This window comes from Monodon monoceros, unplaced genomic scaffold (genome assembly GCF_005190385.1).
Source record: "Monodon monoceros isolate NGI ecotype Baffin Bay Population unplaced genomic scaffold, NGI_Narwhal_1 Super_Scaffold_19, whole genome shotgun sequence".
NCBI lineage: Eukaryota > Metazoa > Chordata > Mammalia > Artiodactyla > Monodontidae > Monodon > Monodon monoceros.
Genome location: NW_021703775.1, coordinates 72,358,577 through 72,382,262, shown reverse-complemented (window position 1 = coordinate 72,382,262; position 23,686 = coordinate 72,358,577).

Genomic DNA, 23,686 nt, shown 5'->3' with positions numbered 1-23,686 from the left:
CTCTCTCTCTCTCTCTCTCTCTCTCTCTCTCTCTCTCTCTCTCTCTCAGTGTAGTTACCCTAACAGCCAGTGCTGGCAGAAGCTTAGAATCTCATAACTCATTCCTCTAAGTAGAAAGCATTTTTTTGGGGGGAGGGGGTTCAGGTTTATTTCTGGTTCTCATATACTTAATTCAGTGCAATATTTTTCAGCTCCTTGTGGAATACCTGCCATGTGTCAAATCCTGTGCCAAGCAAAGGCAGTGTAATGTGGTACAGAGATAAGTCATATAGAAATTCTGTCCCCCACGGTCACATTCTGGCTCTGATGGGGCCTATCACAACTTACTTGACCTTCACATTTGACAAGGCCACATGTACTTCAGCCCAGCTCCTTGTGGAAGAATTAAAGTACTAACACTTTATGAGAGACTGGCATGGACTTATATATACTACCAAATGGAAAATAGATAGCTAGTGGGAAGCAGCCGCATAGCACAGGGAGATCAGCTCGGTGCTTTGTGACCACCTAGAGGGGTGGGATAGGGAGGGTAGGAGAGAGACACAAGAAGGTGGAGTTATGGGGATATATGTATAGCTGATTCACTCTGTTATAAAGCAGAAACTAACACACCATTGTAAAGCAATTATACTCCAATAAAGATGTTAAAAAAAACCCCACCAAACAAAAATAAATAAAAATAAAGTACTAACACTTTGTTTGGGAGGTGCAAGCCGAAGGTGATGAGAGTGCAGGCAGAAAGGGGGAAGTGAGGCAAGGAGAGATGCAAATCAGTGCCATGTCATGTGTTACTGTGCTGGCGGGAAGCTTATGATAAGCGTGTTAGAGCTGCTTTGGGTCCTCACAGGCATGTTTCCTTGGCACCCTGGACTTCTTGAGAAGGTTTGCAAGGGAAAAATACACACTTTGAAGCAATTAACATTGAGGAGAAATGAGGGCATTTATGTGCCCAGTTTCCTTCCATTTTTATTTCTCTTTGGTCAACGTTACATCCAGAGGGAGTTGACCAAATTGCACTTTTAGGTTGTGTCATCTAGCCCCTAGAAGATGCTCAGAAAGCCAGATCCCATGCCCCATGACATTGTACTTCATACAGATGTGAAAGTGAGGGGACAACTTGGCACAGGTGGGGTTCAACCAAGAGAAAGAAAGAGACAGTTGAGGGTATCTGAGAAGGTGTAGGGGCTTTGAGCCCTGTATACGACCTCTCCTCCTTAACCTTAGGAGAACATGGAATCCAGTGGAGTGAGGGGGTGGATATGACTCAACTTCCCAATTCTTTCCTTCATCTCCATCTACTGGAAATGGCTGTATCCTGCTGACAGGCTCTTAAGCTCAGAATCCTCATCCAGGGGCTTAACAGTAACAGAATAGCTTCTGTTGCTCCACCTTGGCCTCCCCTGGGGACCCATTCCAGCCTTATCCTCTCCACAACCCTTTATGAGAGAACCAGATCCTTATTAAGAAACACTATGGATTTTTAGAGTAAAAAATCTATAGAGGGACTTCAGAAACAGTCTGGGGAGATTATAAAGAAATGTGGGCCAGTTTTCCAAGGAGATTTTATAGAATATTCAATAGCACTCTGGTCATAAAAGGCCTATGGATGTTTCCAAAGCCGAGGCTGGCCCTGAATTATGATTCCCTGACGCAGAGCCCAGAAAAAGGTCACAGCATAACAGATCAGGGCTTGATTGTGCGGCGCGTGTAAAAATAGAGCCACCTCACTAAAATGCAGTGGGGATATTAATTTCCAGGGCTGAAGTTCAATTTAACAGAAAGACAGAATAGAAAATAGAGCTGTCTTTTCAATCCCAGTGGTCATAATAGAACCCCACCCTGCACCTCTCTGAAAACTGTCTCCCAGCCAGCTCCCAGACATTCTAAACCATGCCTTGTGCATTTCTTTCAATGATAACTGGAGCTGGGTAGCTGGAGGGACAGCAATTACTGTCCACAGATGAGGAACCTGAAGCATTTGCAGGTTAATCTACTCTCTCAAGGGCACTGGACAAGTCAGAGGATGAGCCTGTTTGCAGTTAGTAAAATCGTACTCCCAGTTGGGAGCCGATGACCACATTTACATTTAACTTTTATTCAAGAAGGAAGGGAATTAAAGTATCCCTACTGGGTGTCCTTATGTGAAGGGCTTGACATACATCTTCTCACTCAATTTTACAGTGAATCTGATGGATCAAAATTCTCTCCATCTATTAGGAAACTAAGGGACTTCCCTGGCGGTACAGTGGTTACGACTCTGCGCTTCCAATGCAGGGGGTGCAGGTTCGATCCCTGGTCAGGGAAATAAGATCCCATATGCCTCACAGCGCAGCAGAAAAAAAGACAAACAAAAAGTAGGGCTCAGGGAGGTAAGGGCATTTCTCCAAATAAACCACATAGTCCTTAAGAGGTTAAGAGGCCCGGAGCTGAGAAGAACTGGTGTCAGATGGTCTGACGTGTAGGTCTGCTCCCTTCTTAACCCCACAGGCATCTCTTCTGTCTTCTCAGCTAGGCTGGAACCTCCACCAGACCAGGAACTGTGTCCTGGCACCCCTCCCACTCAGTGCCCAGGTCAGGGCAGGGCTCTTGAGGTGGCTGAGAGTAGGTGAGTTGCTAGGAACCCACAAGGAGAGTTCTGGGGTGCTGGGTAGACCTGGCCTATTATGCTTTGAAACTGGTCTGGAACTTTAACTAGAGCTGTCTCTCCTTACCTTAAGACTCAGTGAAAAGCCAGTCTCTGGGTAGATGGAGAGAACCTGAGGGTGAATTTATGCAGTTAAATGAGAATGGGAGATTGAGAACAGAGACATTTGAAGGTCAGACAGGGGACCTCAGTTGATGGGGTACAGAATTATAAATGGAAAGGTTCTGAGATTTCACCGATTTTAAGATGGACTCAAAGTAGGCATTCAGTCAACATCTCCTGGACCTATGACAGTTTCTTCCTTGGGCTCTCACCACTGGTCAGTGATGGCTGCTAGCCTAGGCTGGAGCCCAGCAGGATGGCCAATCCCCATGCCCCTTTGTGGTGGGAAGGTTTCAGCTTTATGAGAGTCCAAGACACCGTGGAAGATGTTGCCCTAACACGTGTTCTCTGTAGTGCCAGGTGCTTCTCCAGGGGGCAGAGAGGACAGGTAGAGGCTGCACCTGGGGCTGTGGGTCATATGTGGGCTCTAGGCTCAGCCCCACAGATGACTCACCTCCTATGAGAAAATGCACGTGAAAGCACCCATGAATAGTCTGTGCTCTAATTCTTTGTCTGCCTTGCTGCTTTGATTTGCCAGCCACCCACCTGGTCTCTCTCAGGGGCCATCAGCAGGATGAAGGCATCCTACCGTTGCTACAGCAGTAATGACTGTAGTGAACTAATGAGGATGTTATCTGAGGCAGTGATAGCCATCTGACCATGACCCTGGCCTGGGCTTACAGACAGAAACTCATGTTCAGCTGTGGCCTGTGACACTTGTTGCTATAGTCTCTATCACACTAGAAAAGGATCTCATTAGCGCCTGGGGAAATCTTCTTCCCTGGCCCTTTTCTCTTCTAGCGGTGCACAGTTTTAATTACATTCGATCACCTTATTTGATGACCTTGATGTCTCTAACCACTTTCATATCTTCCAGCTGCTTTGCGACAGTATTTGTGCGTGTTGTCTGTACCTAGTCGGTGTGAGATGGTCACACACATGACTCTGCGTGGGACAGTAGATTCATGTTTAATGACATTATGCGGGAAGTGCCACAGCCTCCGTATTTGTGCACAATGGAGAATCTATTTTCAGCTCCCACCCCATCTGCAAGTTACTTTTCTAGGCAAAAAGAGCAGAATTTACCCACCCACTTCCTAGTACCACAGTGTGACCAGAACACAGAGGTAGGTAGGGAGAACAAAAGATTTGGATCAGAGCAGTTGGCTCTCCAAGTTCAGTGTGTGTTACACCTCCAGTACCTGAGAGGTGTTGTTAAAATCCACGTGTGTGATCTGCATCCTCGGAGATTCTGAATTAGTAGCTCTGAAGTTGAGAGACTAGGCACCCGCAGTTTGAACAACTTCTTCAGGCCATTTCCATTTGTGGACCACACTTTTAGAACCACTGGGTTAGAAAAATGAGTTAGAAGCAGATATCTGCAGGACCCCATGCACGGAGAGAACAGCTTTTCCTGGATAATAGTTAATTAGCAGGTGGTGGATGTAAACCTCGTCAACAAGACAGTTGATAAAGCCTTAAAGTTTGGCTGGTCATATGTCCTGTTTTGTCTGATTTCACGGCTGTTGTAGACCTGTTAATTGTTTTTAGTGCCTCTTCTCCCTCTCAGAAAAGTGTCTGGGCTTGGATGATAAATTATATAGTTTCCCTAATTTAAAGTGAATTTTGAACAAGCTTTGTAAAGGAAAGAGACATTTCTTCCTGCCAGCATAAGTTCTGGAGATGAGTTAATCATCTCTCCAGCCAGTGTCCTTGGAATCTGGGAGCAGGAGGAATGAGCACATCACATGTGCTGAGCTCTCCCCTCCAGTGTCCCCAGCTAAGGGATCACCCTAAGAAGGTTAAAAAGCCCCCAATCTCATTGAGGTATCTGAGGCATAAATGATTCAAAAAGGCCAGAGGCGTGTTTCCAGAAGCATAACAATCTTATTAAAATCATGGCTTACTCTCAATAAATTCAAATCTGTTTACATCCAACTTACTACATATGGTAGCAACAGAAAACCTTCATTTTTTTCCTAATCTCAGCAATCTTCTCTCTTGTTCAACATTCAGATTTTATTTCCACAAACACAGAACTGCATTCTACATTTGAGGATGTCATTTAAGGCCAAGAAACTCCAATAAAAAAGCACTTATCAGCAGTAAAGTTTGTTTGAGGATTACCTACTGGGAAGAAAGGCAAGCTCCCCTTTTAAACTGAAGTATGCTATTTTGGGAATGTGACCCCTTTCATGAATAAATGACATGGTGACATTTACAGATAAAGCAAGATTTAACTGCTGTGAAAGAAAGTGACAAATGTCAGGATGTCAATAATGATCCGTGAACATAATGGTTTCTTGCCTGAGCACTGAGCAGATACATAAGGTAACTGCTGCCTGCCAGCATTCTGGAGAGAATGGGCCCCGCCGTCAGGGAACAGTCAAGAAGCTCCCAGAACCGGGAGAGTCATGAGTCTGGGGTGGTGGGTGCATGGGCGGGGTCTGAGTGCAATCTGGCTATGAAATGAGGCTGTTAATTCTCCATGTTGCTCTCATGTCTACGCTCTAGGAAGGATGAAGTTTTTCTACCATTTCTGGCTAAATATTGTTTGTCAGAGGAGGATTCATATGTTGTGAAAATAGCTTCCTGATCATGCCTTCATTTTCCTGAAGTGCCAAGGGTATAGAGGAAATGTCAGGAAAAAGTCTGAGCTGTCACCAGCCTGATGAGGCCATGGGTGATGCCTGACCAGGTGGTACAGGCACAGAAGCCCACACCAGGGTCGCCTCCCCTGCAGCATGGGGCCAGCAGCACGTGACCAAAGTCTCAGGGCACACTAACCAGAGTGTGGGTGGCTCAGCTGGACTGGCCCCATGCCTATGAAGACCCTTTCCTCTGGGCCCTCTCTCCTGCCTTGGACTCAGGGCACTGTTCCCTTCTGGTTCTGCTCCTACATCTCTGAAGCTGTTTTGTGCTTTTACTGGCCTTTTATCTCCTTCCTTAAAATTAGATGCCTTTGGTCAGTGGTAAATGTCTAACAACCAGCTCTTGGAAAATAAGCTCCAGTCAGTTTGCATTTTTCTGTGGTATATATGCTGTGCCCACCCCCGCAACCCCCCAATTTTAAACTACTTTTCAACACGAAGTCACTGAGCAGAGTTGGGAAGATGTACACAGTTGCTCCAGCCAGCTTCAGTACCTCGTGGTGATCTTCAGGGTCCTCTTTGCTTTTCTACACTTACTCCCCACCTCAGTTACTGCTCTCTTCTCCCAGCTGTAACTCTCATGTTCATGTGAAGAACCCCAATGTATATTCCTGCCTGCATGTCCCTCCCCAGATCCAGCACCACATAGCTGCTCCAGAAGAAAGCTTCCTCTGCTTCTGCCTTTGCGGTTGTCCTGCCAGATCCCCTCCTTCATTTCTCACCTCTTAAGGCAAGATCATTCCTGGCCTTTCCTCCTCCGTGATGCTTTCTGGCTCTGGCTCATGGCCTTCAGATTCATCATAGCACCCCCCACTCCTAACCCCAAGTCTGGACAGTGTTCTCTTTTCTCATTATATGTTAAAGCTCAGGAGTGTCCAGCTGTTACCTCATTTAACAATAAAACTGAGAAAACAGAGGCTCTGGGATGTTCATTGACTTGTTGGAGGTCCTACAGTATATATCCAAGTTGTGACTAGAACCCAGGTTTCTTGATTCTCAGGACCAGTGCCTTTTCCTGTGTAGCTCCCCATTTTTCCATTACTCCTAGAGGCCCAGGTTCAACTAAAATCTCCGTCTCCTCAGCTCTTCCACCCACAGCCCAACCTCTGGCCCTACAGTGACTCCCAGGCCCTCCTTGGAGTGTTCGGGTCACTTCAGTGATGGACGGAGAAGCCTTGAGAGTTGTCATTCTGGAGCCTCTGGTACCGCATGGTGGCACATTTTGCTCAGCCTTCTTTCAGCCCCTTGGTCCAGATGTGATTTTCTTGACAAATACCATGGTCCTGTCCCCTGTGGCTTCCAGAAAAGCTGTGAACTTTAAGAACAAGAGCAGGTCAGGAAGCAGGGTTGTCACAACCAGCGCTGACAGGCCACCAGCCTCCATCAGCAGCTGGAGCAAGGCTTTGGGTTTTTACCTTGGTCGGAGGACGTCTTTATCCTTGTGGGGAGGTCTTTCTAAGATAAAGGAATGATATTTCAAATCTTTCTGTATTTTGTGGGTCTGGATTACACACCCTGCCTGATGTGTATGAGCAGTTAGTCCTGTGCTCAGTTACACTGTGAGGTGAAGCTAGAGGCCTTCCCAGGCCCAGAATCTGAGGCTGAATCTGAGTAACAGGATTCAGTTCAGGGAAGGGAGAAATTTTGGTTGGCTGGAAAAATCAAGGATAATTTTCTGGGTAAGGAAAAGTGTGAGAAGAGCTTTGATAAACAGTCAATATTTTGTGTGGAAGGCAGAGATAGGATACTGGGGAGAGGGAGGCTGCAGTGAAGAAGAGTTTCAGTGGTGGGAAAGAGCGGTTGTCTCTCTCTCTCTTAAATCCCTTTCCCATCTTCTTGCTGCTGCCAGTGAGAGTTCAGGCTGAGAAAGCAGGTCCCCTAGCGGAGAGGATGTGAGGGTATAAATGACATCAGACCTTTCCCTGGGAGAGGGAGCTGATGGGGCCCCTACAGAGAATTGTCTGGCCCTGGGCGGGCCGCAGAGTGGGGTGGGCCTAGTGCAGGGGCTCAGTGTTGCCATCCACCTGCTCATTTCCCTTGTGCAGCCTGTCACCTCTGGCCACAGAGGCCACTGCCTCAGCCATTCTGAGAGGTCAGTGGGCCCACCGTGGGCAGCACAGGAGCAGGCTGGGGACCCTGTACCTCCTTAGCAGCTTCTGAGGCAATTAGGAGTCTGACTGACATTTTTTTCTCAACATTAACTCACTTCCATCCTGCTTTGCTCTTACAAGCTGACAAGATTTCAACCCAAAGCAGGAGACTCGTGATGCTGTCATAAAGTACATGTGGAGAAGACCTGAGAGGTAAATGCATTTCACTGGAAGTCAGTTTCGTCTGAAAGTTTCCCTTTGGTTGGAAGTTTCTTTGAAAACTTGGTGATTATTAAGACGTCAGCGGTAGAAAGAGTTTGCTGCTGCCTTCCTGCTGCCCGGCCCTGTCCTCCTCCTCAGGCCTCTCCACAGAGCAGGGCAGAGAAAGGACAAGGGACACTAAGGGGTGGTGGCTGGCAAGGAGCACTCAGGCCAGGCCCGACAGTGCCTAGTGGGGGGCCCCGGCCAGCGGGGCTGGAGGCCCTTCAAGGTTTCTTCTCCCACCTCACAGGGCAGATCCCTGACAATTATGTGGCTAAAAAGTACACATAGGCACAACTAATCTGTAATCTAGGAATGGCTGCAGAATCTGTCTTTGAAGGAACCGTGTTCTATGGCCTGGGGAACGTTTTAGTGGGTTCTTTGGTGACGCAAAAGCAAGGCCAGGGCCCGACCGGGGAGGAAGAGGGTGACAAAGGAGGCCTTATAGCTGCTCTGCTTGATGATGTAAGGGCTGTACCCTGGCTGCGGTCAGGGCAAGAGCTACAGGGGAACGAGCTTGTTTGGACCAGCAGAGTCGAGGAAAGCAGAATGTGGGACTCCTGATTTGGAGAGCAAGGAGAGAACCTCAGTGAACTGCCATCTGGAAGTGTCCCCAGCATCCAGTGGAGTGTGCGGGTGTATGTGTGACTTGTTTGTGAGTGTCTTTGTTGCCTAAACAGGAATCTGCCTTCTGCCATGGACTTGCATTGTTGACAGGCACTAGAAGCTGTGGGCTCTGATATTCAACTTTGAGGCTTTCCTTTTCAGCACTGGCACATCCTCAGAATGCACTGAGTTCTGAAATTCTAGAGCGGAGTGTCAGCCTTGGTATGGGGAGTGACAGGAGAGAGGGTGCCCACATGTGGGAGAAGCAAAGCAGGAAGCCCAGGGAGGGGACCCAAAGACAAAAGTCAGCAGGAAGGAGCTCAGAGCATCTGTGGACCGAGCAGTCAGGAGCAGCCCTGGGGGTACTCGGCTGCCCGTTCTTCCTGGGCTTCATGGCACTACTAAGAGAAGGGACCAGCTAAGAGATATGGTCTTTCTGGTGACCCTGAAAGATGGGAAATTAGGAATTCTTGCATTTACGTATATATTCCTTCATTTAGCACTTTATGCATTTATATTCTTGTTGAACAGTATTTTGGGCTCTGTCAAGGATACAGTGAAGAAAAAGACCCAGTGTCTGTTCTCAAGAATCCTTCTCTGGCCAGGACTAGTGATGATTTTTATTGTTATTATTATTATTACTATGACTACTACTACTATTAGAGCAGAGTCTCGTATGATTTAGGAAATTTGCAACCTTTAAGGAGAAGGCTGACTCTGCCTAGAACTCACCACAGCTGCTGGTGACACTGTGGTCTTGTGATCCTCTCTGCAGAGTCAGTTGTGGGCTGCGGCGTCCTGATGGGAAAGGACAGAGAACTCAAGAGTGTGGGGGAAATTGCACTCACTTTTATTCTGCTGAAATAATTTTATTCTGAGAAATCACTAGAGTTAAGAGCAATGTGCACGTAGGCTAGAATTGGCATTTTTGAAGACGGTCTCAATTTTCCGCTCAGGCCATGCATTTGAGAACTGTAACATCTCTCTATGTTCTTCTTTAATCTTGTAGTCAGGGTGTCTGGCCTGCTGGAATGCAGGGTTCTGGAGTTCAGAGAGCGGAGGATGAGTCTGAGTACTCAGCAGGTCCCAACCCACCTTGTCTGAATTAAACAAAAGACACAGAACCTACTTCAGAGGGATTTCCTCTCTCTCCGCCAGGCAGCTTGAAATTAGCAGCCACTGGTGTTCACAGCTGGCAGCTTTGGCCTTCCCTTTTTGCCTTCCCTGGTTGCCATAACAAAATACCATGACAGGGTGGCTTAGACAACAGACATTTTTTTGTTGAATTTTATTTTATTTATTTTTGTATACAGCAGGTTCTTATTAGTTATCCATTTTATACATATTTAAACAACAGAAATTTATTTTCTCATAGTTTTGAAAGTCTAAGATCAAGGTGTCAGCCATTTTAGTTCCTGATGAGGGCACTCTTCACAGTTTGCACACTGCAGTCTTCTTGCTGTGTCCTCCTATAGTGGAAAGACGGAGAGTTAGCAGGCTCTCTTGTGTATCTTATAAGGACACTAATCCCATCGAGTGATCTCTACCCTCATGACCTAATTACCTCCCAAAGACCCCATCTTGGACTGTCACTTGTTGAAGATTAGGGCTTCAACATATGGATTTTGGAGGGATGCAGACATGTAGTCCATAACACTCTCAGTGCCCTCTTATCTGTGCCTTTGGGCATCCTTGATTCTCTCACCTGGAGGCACACAGGGCCCACATTTCCCCTCTGGGAATCCTGTGTTCTGCAAGGGCTTCAACATAGGTCCTTTGTACTTTAGGAGAATGGTCTTCCTGCTCCAGGAGCTGTATTCTCAGCCTGATTGCTCCAGAGAGGAAATGATGTTTCCTAGAAATGAAGTTCTCAGCTTCAGCCTATACCTCTGGAATTTTTATACCTTGGTCACTTTGTCTAAATTCAGACTCTGCTGGTGTCCTTTTGACTCAGATCCATGGGGTCTGTGCCCTGAGGGAGTCCTGCGGCCACTGCTGCTGGAACAGTGGGTATCACTGATATTCCTGATAAAACCGTAGCCCTGGTAATGCTGAAGTAGACCGAGGGTTTTCATTCTCAGAGTTTTGTCATATTGAAATGTCAGGGATGTAATGATCCAGGCAGCACGGGAGAAGTTAGGATGAAACTAAAGCTTTATTTTAACATATCTATGGAAATAAATGTGTCATGTGCCAGTGTTTTGGGAAGAAATGTGCATGTATGTGTGCATGTGTGTGTCTGTGCACACAAGACCCATCCATGCATGTATGGATCTGTATTAAAACATACAAAACAATGTAGTTGGGAGATTAGCTACATACAAATCTAGAAGAAAACACTGAGCTACTTCTTGTGCACCTATAGTTGAAAATATTTTCCTAACTAACCTTAATGAGAAGATCATTTAAACAGGACAGTAAATCGTAAAATCAAATCAGTTTCCCTTTGACCAGTACTTTGACTTGCCACTAAGTCTGCTTCCTGCCTGTCCTGTCTCACCATCCTGGGCACCGACATTCATATGCACGGAGCCACGGACACAGGCAGCATGAGCAGGGCTGGCTCTGGGGCTAACTCGGGTCCAGTGGGTGGTAGATGTGCCTTTGCTGTACTGGGTTCTTCAGTCAAAAGAACTGCTGTCTGTGACTTTGAAACTCCCAAGGTGAAGGGCACGATGCCAGTTTTCAGGTGTGGCATTTCTGTGGATGAGCCAAAAGCAGTTGGGGAGCCATAAACATGTACATGTTTTGGAGCAGTATGTTGCCGCCAGGCCTCCACGGCGGATGTTTTCTCATATCCCCCAGTTTTATGATCCCATACCTTTAAATATGCATTTCCATCGCTCTACATGAGGACATAAAGTCAGATTGTGTTTCCACGAGTCCTGGTGGGTGCTGATCCCTGCAGTCCTAACAGCGGCTCCCTTGGGAGAGGAGAGTCACCTCCTCCCCTGACCGACTGACCGACAAGGGTGACAGTGCCAGCGCAAAAGAGCTGGCCTGCAGTCAGTGTTCCTGGTGTCCACTGCCCACGGTCACCTCAGTGCACTCTTTTCTCCTCTCTCGTTTTCTGGTGTCAGACCTGGTTACTGCATTACACATACGTGTCGGTGGGTAACACACCGGGGAGGTGGTACTCACCTCTCCCTTTAACCCAGGGCCTGCCACAGCTCCTGAAACTTACGGGTGGTCAATACCCATTCGCTGAACTACTGAAGGATTCTCCCATGTAAGAGCTGCTTCTTCACTGGCTCTGGCTTTCACAAGTGAGTTAACACTGGGCTGTAAATAAAATATGCTGCAGAAAGACCAAGTAATGAGGCCACGCTGTCAGGTGAAATGACAAAGTTACTCGTTCATGTCTTCCCCATCTTGCAGTCCAGATCCTGGCTCGGTTGCTGGAGGTGAGGGCTGCGATTAGGGGGCATGGCACCCAGTCTCCACATAGCACCAGCCAAGCCATCTTCAGTGTGTGGTCCTCAGCTAGCAGTGACTCTTTTGTCTGAAGAGAATTACTTTGCTACTGAAACTGCTTGTAATTTATAACAGTGTGACATAAGCTGAATGCAGTTTTTTTTCCCCTACAGAGTACCCCCAAATTCTAAAGTTTCTTGGTACTTGGACACATTATGGAATTGCTGATCAAGTTGAATCATTTCCTGTATGTACCCAATCACCTTTACTGGGAAGGGTGTCAGTTCTGGAGTGATCAGGGAGTCTGGATCTGGGGCAGCACCCTCAGCATCTCACCATAAACACTCAACCGTTTTATATCTCCTTGTTTAATCTTATTAGAGTGACATCCCTGCACAGGTCATCTGAGGTCAAATTAGTAAAGGTAATGACTGAATGAGAAAGAGGCTCAGATTTGGGGGCATAGGATGTTGAAATGTATTATTATTAGACATGATGATAAAACACCTGTCCATCCCAGCATTTCACACGCATTTAGACTCTCCTGTATATATTCTGTTTCTTTATAAGAGCTGGACACTGGACAGACAAATTCTCCTCATCCCGGCACTACTGCTGGGTTTAATTGTAACAAAATGACATAGAATGGTAGTCAGGGATGTGGTCAAGTCACCCCACATCCAGCCATTTCCTGTGAAATGTGAAGAGGCATATTATAGCCGTCAAAGCGCCTCAACTTCACTTTGTGTCTCAACATATAACTTAAGGGATTACTTGTCCTCCCACATCTTCTGTGCTTTCTTCTGTTCTCAGTGTTGATACGAGCTGCATGACCAAAACTCCTACATTGCGTTACAAAGCACTTCACTGTCCAACGGTGACCTTGCTTCTCACACCACACCTGTGAGGGGGACCAGGTGACTGTTATCCTCCTCTGTCTATACAGATCTAGAAACTACTGCTCAAAGTGGTCATGTGACCTATTCAGAATCACCCAGCTGATTGGAGACAGGGCTGGCACCAGAATCTGGACTTCTGAGTACTAATCCAGTGTCATCTATACTGCCCAGCATGCTGCCATCCAAACCCAAAAACTGTCTTTGTGAAAAGGAACATCAAGTTTTCCCTAATGATGCTTGACCTTAGCAAATCCTTTCAATCAAAACCTTCAAAACTTCTGAAGTAAATGCTAGTTTTGTCCCTCAACACTCTCCAGCCTTTCTGGGTGCCATTCCAGCCCTGCGGGTGAGATTATTCCTGATCCCTTCCTCTGCTCTCTGCTCCTCCATGTGTCCTTTGAGAGGATCCTGGACATATCAAGGCCTGGGGAGTGAGTGTGTGGGTTGCCCTGTCTGGCTCCTCTTTGGAGAGGGGATTGTAAAACAGAACATGGGTGAATGCACCTGTGCAAGGCTGGGCACACAGCAGGGACTAAATAAACATTAGTTCAATTAAAACTTTAGAATCAAAACAGCACTATAAGGTGGACAATGGGCTATATGGTGAGCTAAGGCATTTGTTTTTAGGGTCTCTTCTCTCTCTCTTCTGGCTACATCTCCAATGCTCCTGGCACCCACTTTCAGAGGATTTGTGCTTTTCCTTTTCCAAACATACTCTCAAAAAAGCCCAGAGATTCATCGATTCTTATAAATGACTGGGTCTGGTTTTCAGGTAGAGTTGCGGTGGGGGGGGGGGGGAGGTGGAAAGAAATAAAACCCAAATAAAGAGAGAAAGTTCTGGTGACAGGATTCTTGACGTTGACCAGCATGTGAGGCCAAGGGCAGGGTCAGGGGGAAAGAATCTTTGGGTTCCCACCTCTGGACCCATTGCCTAGGGGCTGCTACTCTTGGAGGAGTGAACAAAGTTCTTCTACCATGCCTGGGATCAGGTGCTCAGAAAAGATTTTAGATGCTGCAGCACTGTACCACTAAGTTGTGCTTTTGACTCAGTTCTGGGCATATCACGGTCCCTTTCCCTCCGGAGCCAACTGAATGAATTTGGGAAAGGGAGAGAGCCCCAGTGACTTGTGCTCTGACAAGCCCTTGGTCTCTTTGAGCTCCGGTGACAGGCAGCCAGACTTCAAAGGCCCTTGGTGCCCTTCTCCTTTTACCCTGCCTGTCAAGAGAGGCTGCGGAGGAGTGAATGCTGGGACTGGGGGAGGTCTGCGGGGAGTAGGTCTCCCTGACATTTGTCCTTCCCTCACTGCCGACAGCCAACTCAAGACCAGCTCTCTAGCCCGCTGCCACGGCTCTCCAACCTCTCACACCAGGGAGACAGCTCAGCCTCTAAATTTAGCAGGGGAAGGGGAGGTCAGGGTGTCCAGGGTGAGGGCTGAAGGTGGACACAGAATAAAAGAGACAGTGGACAAGCAGGGGCAGTGAGAAAGAGAAGAGTGAGTGAGGGGAGGGCCTTCAAGTCAGAGTAGCCAGTACAGATTGAGAGAGATGAGAGGCTTTTAAGGAGTTTGTAAAAATGTAGTATGTGCATCTTTCACTGTTAGTACCAGGAGCACTACTAATGTGTGCTAATGGGAGCGGTCAGTTTGCATTTGTGAGGAGGCTGAATTAGAGGTCTGTTTTAGTGCAGCACCAGGCTGCTTAAGCAGTCAGAGCTACTGTAACTGAAACGGGCCCGATGACATTTCTGTTGAGTAGAAGGCAAGTCAGTGGAGGGAGTACTTATTAAGCACCTATTATGAGCCCGGACTGGAATTTGCACGATTCATTACTTAACTCATTTAATCTTACAACAGTTGGGTATGATAGCTTTCAGGATAGTTTTCTTTTTTGAATTAATGGATTAAGGTGAGGCTCAACTTGCAGATTTTAAGTGACTGGTCTAGGATTGGGCTAGATTTGTCTGATCATAAAATGCTTTTTCCACTCCTGTAATAAATGAATGTGAATACTATGAAACCCCTCCTACCAGAATGCTAGTCTATGGTGCTAACCCCTTTCTTCATAAAGATAACATTTTTTACCTTCTTTTTAATGTATATGACAGTGATTTGTCCTTTTAATTCTCTGGCGATTTTGTTTACACTATTGCTTACTTTAGCAAACCATCTCTGTCTTGAAAGGGGTTCAGATAAGTTTCAGGAAGATTTCTTCATCAGATCAGAGCTGAAACTCTGAATCAAAGCACCTGTGTGGGTTGGTTGCTTCTATGAAAGCTTAAGTCTTCAGTAACCAGTGCATACTACCTGAAATAATTTTAGTATATATCCTGAGAATCTCAGTGGGAAACTTTTGGGCAAGAGAAGCATTTGGATAGAAACATGTCCCTAACCAGGCAGGAACAACACATTCAGCCAGGAAACAACTGCAGTGTAGAAACAATATACATCCTCTTAATTCTGCAATTCTCCAAGGAAGAATTTTTTTTAATGGCTAAACGACAAGATTCAGAAGATTATTATGAAGTATGTTTATTGTTGCTCTAGCACCACCTGTTGCTTGGCAACCAAGAGTTTGAACAGTCATCAGTGCGAGGACCAACATTTCCAGGTCCTCTGTCTGGCTCAACTGGCATCAGTGTGTGGCTTGGCACTGGACAGGAGATACTCAGCTGGCCTTTGCTTCATCCCAGAAAGTTGCTTAGCAAACACTTACACACATGCCTTCCTGACCAAATACTCAGATGAGTGAAGGAAGGATTGTCCTAAAAGCATCTGACTTTTTTTAAGCTAACCTCCCAATGAATCTTGGAAGTGGTTTTTAAAAAGGAAAGAGTGGAGCAGGCTTTTGAAAGGAGTGTGTGTGTGTGTGTGTGTGTGTGTGTGTGTGAAGGAGGAGAGGGAGGGGAAAGGTGAAGTCATGAGAAGGGGAGAAAGAGAAAGGTTTGAGGGCTTGTGGGTTCTGTTTGCAGTCGCCATCCTGTCAACCACATATGCCTCCATGCAGGTCACTCTGCAGGTCAGGAGCCTAGCCATCCTCCACTCCAGCATCCTGCTTTCTCTGCAGTTCACATGATCACTGCTGATCCCCCACAGTTCCTGGGGGTGGGTTGTTAGCTCTCTAACAGGTTAGGCTCTGATTCTCCTACCTCGTAGGTGAGATGCTGACCTCCAGAGAGTCTGGAGCACAGGATTCCTTGCTCTGAACCTTGATATATCCACATGAGCAGTGCAGGCCTAGTTGTTGTGCAAGAAGTGACTGCGGCATTTTGAAATACGGCTCATTTCTAGCTAACATGCATTGTTTCCCCTGCAGCTCTTTTTATGTTAAAACCTGTCTCTTCCAGTGTTATCTGATGGTTTCCTAGGAAGATGCCCCCACCGGCGGTGCTCTCCGCAGATGCCAGAGTTGGGTATTATCAATAAGCACTAAATATCTGCTTTGTTCACTCAGCACTGCTCCGCCCTTTCTCCCTGGGCTGGTGGCTAGTTCCTCACAAGGGTCCCTAATGTCTGTGCAGAGAGAGAGGTAAAGGCTAAATGTATCTGCCTTCCCACATCTTCCTCAGGCATGAGCTGGGCTCCCAGTCTGCTCTGATAGATTTACTCACTGGTAACTTCCAAGCTAATGTAAAAATTTTGTTTGTTGCTGAGACAAAATTGGTCATGGAAACATTGCCAGATTTCATATGCAGGAGAACGGAGACCCCTTCTTCAGAAGGGTAGGTTAAGTTACTTTTCCTCTTTATACCTCAGCTTCCGCATGGAACTTATGCAGTACCATCTAGAGGCATCAGCAACAGCTACTGGAAACTTCAAGTAGGGAGCTTTACTTCTTGTTTCTTAGTCTTTGACAGAAAGGTCCAAATATAGCTCCAGACTGGCTTTCCATAATGTGATGAGAAGACGGTGTCCCAGAAGTTTGAGGGAGCTGCTGTCACCATGGGAAGAGGGCTTGACAACTTGGGCAGTATCCACACAAAGATACAATTTCTAATGTGTCAAAATTGCTTTTTCTTAGAAGCCCTGATTATATTACCACATTCTCTATCTGATCTGATTTTCTCTCTTAGAAATGTTCTTCTTACAACTGTAACCAAAGCCAATCAAATTATATTGAGATCAAGAAATAAATACACCCTTTAGGGAAAAATGTATGCATACATATTACTTCTGGAACTAAATTTAAAGGTAAATCACAGATATCATGGTTCAGCACTAGATTTTTGAGGCGAGAAGTGGTAGAAGATAACAAACGGGAACTGAAAAGAAACGAGAACTATTAAAAGAAAATGTGATTATTGATGAGTATCCGAAAGTAAAATGCAATTTAACCTATTTCCTTTATGGGAAAAGTACAGGAAATAAAAGGTAGTAGACCATTATTTGATTAAGTGAAACAAATAATCCCAAAAGACCAGTGTTTACTCCAAAAAGAAAACCTCCTCCTTATCTTCTCCCTTCCCCAGCTCTGTCTGGGAACCCATGCAGAGACATGTATTTGTTTGAATTCATGACAGAGTTCTCCAAAATACAATGAGCAGAAGTGCTTGAAAAGGTAACAAAGGCTAAACCTACAGTTCAGCTGTTTGCAAACAGAGTTATACTATCAATGCTCTGACAGCTTCATTTATCCATCCTTTAATCATAGATCTTTGTCACTGAGTCAGCCAGCTGTGTGGTTAAAGTTAAAGATGACATCATGCCATCATGGGTAACACGCTGAACCCAATTCTTGTGCCTGAAACAAATCTACACAAAGTGCTGCCTGGAGGCTCTATCCAGACCATCCTCAAAGCTCTAACCTTCTAGTTATTGAGGAAGGTTTGACTCCTGGGGCCTCTGAGTTGTCATTCTACCTGCAGGCCTGGAAGAGGACAGCTCCATGTGGCAGCTCCTGTGTATTTGAATGACATCTGACAAATGCTGTAAAAACACAGTCCATTTAAAAAATTTGATGGATCGTCATTTTGCTTTAGCCTATTAGATTGAATCAAATACAAGTTATTTGAAGTGAACTTTAATATTATAAGTATTATATTAACGTGGTAAAAAAAGCTAATCATTTTCTTTAAATTTATTTTGAAAAGGGAACAGTAGTAAAGGGTATTAACATTTATTGAGGCCTTATATGTGCCAGTATATTATACAAGTTAACTTACTTAATCCTTAGGGTCACCCTGAAAGGAAGGTATTATTATCATCATTTTATAGATAAGGAAACTGAGGTGCAGAGGAGTTTAAGTGACATAACTAACTCCATGCAACTCATCAGTGAGGGAGCCAAGATTCATTCATGTGTGCGTCTGCTTCACCATAAAGCAGGTGCTCTTTCACCTGTGCTCTGCTGCGTTCCATATAAGCCTCCACTGAACTCCAACTTCATTCGGTTGGCAAGCACTGACGACAGACATTTCTCTAAGAGGTCATTTGGTTGCTTCTGTATTCAGAGATATCCTAAAAGTTATTGAAACAGGGATTTGACTCCATCGTTAAACATTTCCTGGGCAAAAGACCCTGTTTCTGGCCCTTACTTAGTACACAAGTTGAATTTGTAGTCAAACCAGTGATGCTGTCAGGATTTTTCAAACACAAAAACCTATGAATGGTCATATACACTTGGCTTCAAAAATACTCTGCTCTTCCGAAGAGCAACCTACATTGGCCTGCCAAGAGACCGAGACACTGCTGGGGGCTGTTTGGCTGGAGGATTTGATTGTTGGTCAAGGGATACCAAATAAGAAACAGGCTGGTGTCGTGGGAGGAGGGGCCTGGCTCTGGACACCAAGAGCTGTGGATTCCAACATAGAATGGCCTCTTGGGCTGCTGTGCAAATTTGCAAAAAATACTTAATCCCCTGGGCCTGTTTCCTCATCTGGTAAATTAATATATCTATTTATGGAATTGTTGTATGAGAATTATATAAGTAAAGCACATAGTAATATTATTAGATTTTATCACCATTATTATTTGTCACCCAGATCACTCGGCTTTTCTGTCTTCAATACTCAGCACTTGCATTCATGTTCCATTTCTGGTGCTGGTAGAAATGAAACTTTTGTACTCCCCACCAGAGAGGGCTATTTATTTTTCATCATTGACTGCCAGGAACCCACAAGATCCCCATTTGCCTATCCAAAGACACCTGATTATTCAATGTTTTATGTTACTAAATAGGGGTCTACTTTGTTTGTTTTTTGTGTTGTTTTTTAAGTTTTCTTTTTTTTTGATGTGGACCATTTTTAAAGTCTTTATTGAATTTGTTACAATATTGCTTCCGTTTTCTGTTTTGCTTTTTTGGCTGCAAGGCATGTGGGATCTTAGCTCCCCAACCAGGGATTGAAACCGCAGCCCCTGCACTGGAAGGCAAAGTCTTAACCACTGGACCACCAGGGAAGTCCCAAAAGGGGTCTACTTTGAAAACAGTGAGGCCTTAAGGAGAAATTAGGTCATGCCCTGAACTCAAACCATTTAGAAATTTCAATTTGCTGCACTCTTCTCTCTGCCCCTCTTATCTAAGAGAAGAGGCACATTGTGGCTTTTGACTCAATAATAGGACCCATATTAGTAGCAAAGAAAGTTCAGAAGCAGAGGGAGAACTCTGGCAGAATGGGAGAAAAGGCAAATGGCTTTTTCAGAAATGTGCTGCCAAATACCTTTGAATTGATGACAGCACCGCTGAGAATGTCTCCCAACATGTAGGAGAGCAACATAAGCAACATGAGCAGCCATTCTGCTTTATAAAGCCTCAGAGACTTGCCTCTGGAGAAATTAGCCAGAGGTGAATAGAAATGGATGAAAGAAGAACAAAAGGCTTTAACTGATCAGTGAGAGCCAATAAAAGCCCAGGTCCCCAGCTTGGAGTTTCCACAGCGTCCCGCCTCGCCTCAGTTCTCTCTGTTGCTGGTTCCACGTGAAACCAGAGGAGATGGCTGGAGAGTTATGTCATCTCAGACCAGTCACTTGTGCAAAAGGATCACCATCGGGAAGAAATGTACTAGTATTTGAGGGAAACAAGTCAGAAGTCAGGGTTTAAGGTGGGGAATTCCTGAGCTGCGTTAACTCTGAGAGAGACAGTAGACCGCAAGTCAGAATGAGGCTCCAGGTTAGGGTTTGCCCTTGTTTGGGTCTGGGTAGCCTGTCAGACAGCCTGGGCATGGGCGGCAGCAGCCGACAGGGGGCTATGAGACATCCTGTTGTCTGGAGTCGTCTGAGGAAGATGGGCTGTCCCTAAAGGGCCCACAGGTTTTTCAAAAGGTTTGTCATGATTCAAGTGTTATTGGAGGGACAGTGGTGCCCAATGGCTGGACCACCATTCTGGATCTCTCCTTGAGGTGACTAACCCAGTAATAGAGAAGCACTCTGTCACTGGTCAGGATATAGCAGTGGTTCCCGACTTCTGGTCATGTCCTAACACTGGTGGAGCTCCAGCAACAAAGTGAGTCATCTTAACATTTTATGCTGTGCCTTTTGCTTCAGGCTCTGCCTCTGTCATGAGGCATCTGTAGGCGCCACTTGACTCCTAGGTGACATGCTGAGGTCAGGAAACCAATTCTCCATTCCTCTGTAAGTGTTACATAATACAAAGAGACCCAAGGAAGATGCCTATCTCCCTGTCCCTGTTCATTCCATCGTGGGTCGTGACCTTCAAATATATCCCGTCTGCTCAGTCCCATCTCCCTTCTTTACATACCCTGGTGAAAGGTGTGAATTCAGGTTCTGTCTAGCCTACCTCCTCACCCCAGCTCTCGTTTTTACCTCAGAGTTTTAGAGTCCACCCCCAGCCCCTGTTTATTAATATTCTACCCAATCTTGCTGTCAAAAGTCAATATGAAAGCCTTCCTCCTGAAGGTAAATGACTGACATCATTTAAAAGCATGACCTTTCTCAAGGATATTTGCAATTGAACAGGGCGGCAGTGTCCCTAACAGACCAATGCGTCTTTACTCTTTTCTGTACCTCCTTATTCATGCTTTCTGTTTACCCCTTTATTTCTACAACCACACCTCTGTCCTCTACTGCCCCCCTCAAACTGATTGTCACTTCTTCAACTATTAATTCATCTCCTGAATCAGTTTTTTTGTCCTTGCTCTTTATCTCCTCTTTGGTTTCGACAGCTGTTTGGTATCCCAGTGTCAGAATGGTTTCTTTTGTTTCCAGTCCCTAAAATCTACCCATAGGTACCACAGTATCCAAATTTTCACTATCACTAGACAAACCTAAAACCTTGAACCTGAATTAGGATTTTCCAGCCACAAGCTACATACATCCCTTCTTCCCCACTTCTTTACCCAACTGAACTTTCCTCTGTTTTAATTGGGCTCGCCAATAGCTTCTACTCTTCAAATTGAATTGAATCCACTTTGAATTTATCTGAATCTTCGCATTGCCTGAATTTCATCACCATTTGTGTCAAAGATTCTCAAATCAGTATATAAGACTCCATATGCCCTTATCTTCCTCAGAGTCTGCCATGCCATCTCCTTCCTCAGAGAGTATCATCATTATAAGGATGACTAAAGAAGGTCAATGAATGAAGCAGACCTGCATCTCAAGGGAAGCCTGGATTTGGGGGAGCTATGGATCTTTTGAGCAATTGGATGTCATGATCCCACCTGTCTGAGTGTTGTGTCTTTTCATCTGTCCAATCCAAGACACCTCTGTCACTTGAGGAGTCTCTAAGCAGGGATTTACTGTGACTGCCACCTGGAAAGGTTGAGAGATTTAAGTGCCCCAACTCACAAAGAGGCAGCTCAAGTGAAATAAACATTGTGACATTTAAGAAACAAAAAGAGCATTTACTTTGGGTTGGATCTGTCACTGCATATCACCATAATGGACTGCTCTGTGCCCACTGTGAAGTCCCAGGTGATGAGCTGCAGCCAGTGACAGAGCTGGCTTTGAGTCTGCAGACCTGTGCCTTTGGAGCCTGGTACTTGAGTTTCTCATACGTTATATGTAATTCCTTCCTCCTGCCTTGCATGTAACACAGTCTTCACAGTGTAGCCCACAGGATAGTGGGTCTACTTTGGAGGTGTCCTCAGCTCTTTCAGGAACCCCAGTGAGCTCCCAGCCTGCAGGGCACAACTTTTCTTGTGGATTCTCATACCATAGTCTTCTGGGAAATTCGGAACGATCCCGCCATTCCAAGATGGTCAGTGTTTGCTTAAATTCACCTTAATATTTAGCCCACATTTATGAAGCATGTGTTAAATTTAAAGCACTGTGCTTAGGCACGTATATACAGAACCAAAAAAGACATGGATACTGTCCTCAAGAAATAAGTTAGTGACCTAGAGAGTAATGTACATGTGCCTATAAATAGTGAAAAGTATAACAAGTATTATACTACAAATAATAACCAAAACCCATGAGAACACAGATGAAGGAATAAGGAATTCTGGCGAAGAAATAGGCAGGCAAAGATTGAGGAAAATGTCTTAGAGGAACTGGCATTTGATCTGTGCCTTGAAGAACAGTTATATCTAGATAGGCAGAGATGAGGAGAGGGATTAGAGGGGGAGGGAACAGTGTGAGAAAAAGGCTATGGTCGGACCGGGGGCAAAACAAGAATGTGGAGTCTAGCTGTCTGGGGTGGGAGGGGAGACTGGAGGTGCAGCATCAAAGGGAGGTTGAATAGGCCTCAGGTTTAATGTTCAGTAAATGCCAACATTTGTGCAAAGCACAGGGTTAGCCTTTGAGAAAGGAAGGAGGGATATGGAAGGTATCCTTTTGTGGACAGGAAGTAGAAGCCACACAAATTCAAAGGCTGCTTTCAGAGCTGTGAGTGGACCCAGAGCTGTCCATGCCTGTGGGTTTTTTATTGTTTGAGTTCTTTCTGATCATCTCTCTTTCTCCTGGAATTCTGAATGTTCAGCCTCAGTCTTTTCTTCATTCATTGAACCCTGATGATGTGAACCATCTGACCCTTCCTAGTCCCCAGTTCTTGTCTAGGTTGTTGACTCTGATTAGTTTTACAGCATCTAGTTCTCTGCCATGTAAGTGGTGACCTGATTCTTCTATGCTGTGGCCAGCCCTGAGTGGAGTTTGTCTTCGTATAAATAGAGACGTATTTTGCCTTGGAAATTCTTGCTTCTACTGCGTGTTTTTCTCTCCAGGCACTTACTTTGTTGTCATGCAGGCACACAGTTTCAATGCCTGGGATGGTTTTCAGTGTTATGGATGCACCAGGAAAAAAACACAACACAAAAACTGTCACAGTCAAGAGTTCCAACTTCAATGAGTAATGAAGTTGCATGAATTCCAGCTCGTGGTTCCAAAGGATTTCCATAAGCCTCTTGATTTCCAAATGAGAAAATCATGATAAGCAGTTAATTAGCTCTTTAAGGAAAGGCAAGCCACCACAGACACTGCTGTGCACTCCAAGCTCTCAGGAGAAGGGAGGCCAGCACCACATCCTGAAAAACATGCAGTGCAAGCATGAAAACAGAGTTCATATAAATTTAAGTAATGTCCTTTGACTTTTCATTAAGCTGGGCATGTCCCAGTTACCCCTTGGGGACTTTCTTAATGTTATCATGGCAACATACAATTAAGTCAGATTACATTTTTTATATGCAAGGAGAGGTGCTAAGATACAATTCTAAATTATTCATCACTTCACTTTTCACAAAACAACCCCAGATATGACTTTAAGATGTCCAATATTAAAAAAAAATAGCAGATAATTTGATATTGCTGTATCATGGAAAGAAGCCTTTCTTCCTTTCCCTAGGGAGAACAGAAGACTTAATGGAACTCCACATGTGTCGCCGTGCCTGTCGCCGTGCTTATCACAGCTTACCGTATTACTTCGGTTGATGTGGCAGATTGTGAACTCGAGAATTAACAGAAGTTTCTTCCCCAGGGCTGGAATATTCTGATTTCAGAATTATAGAGCCAGGGACAGTTTTGAAAGGGAGCTAAATCATTTTTCTCTCTTTTTCTCCCTTTCCCCTACACCGTGTGTGTGTGTGTGTGTGTGTGTGTGTGTGTGTGTGTGTGTGTGTGTGTGTGTGTGTGT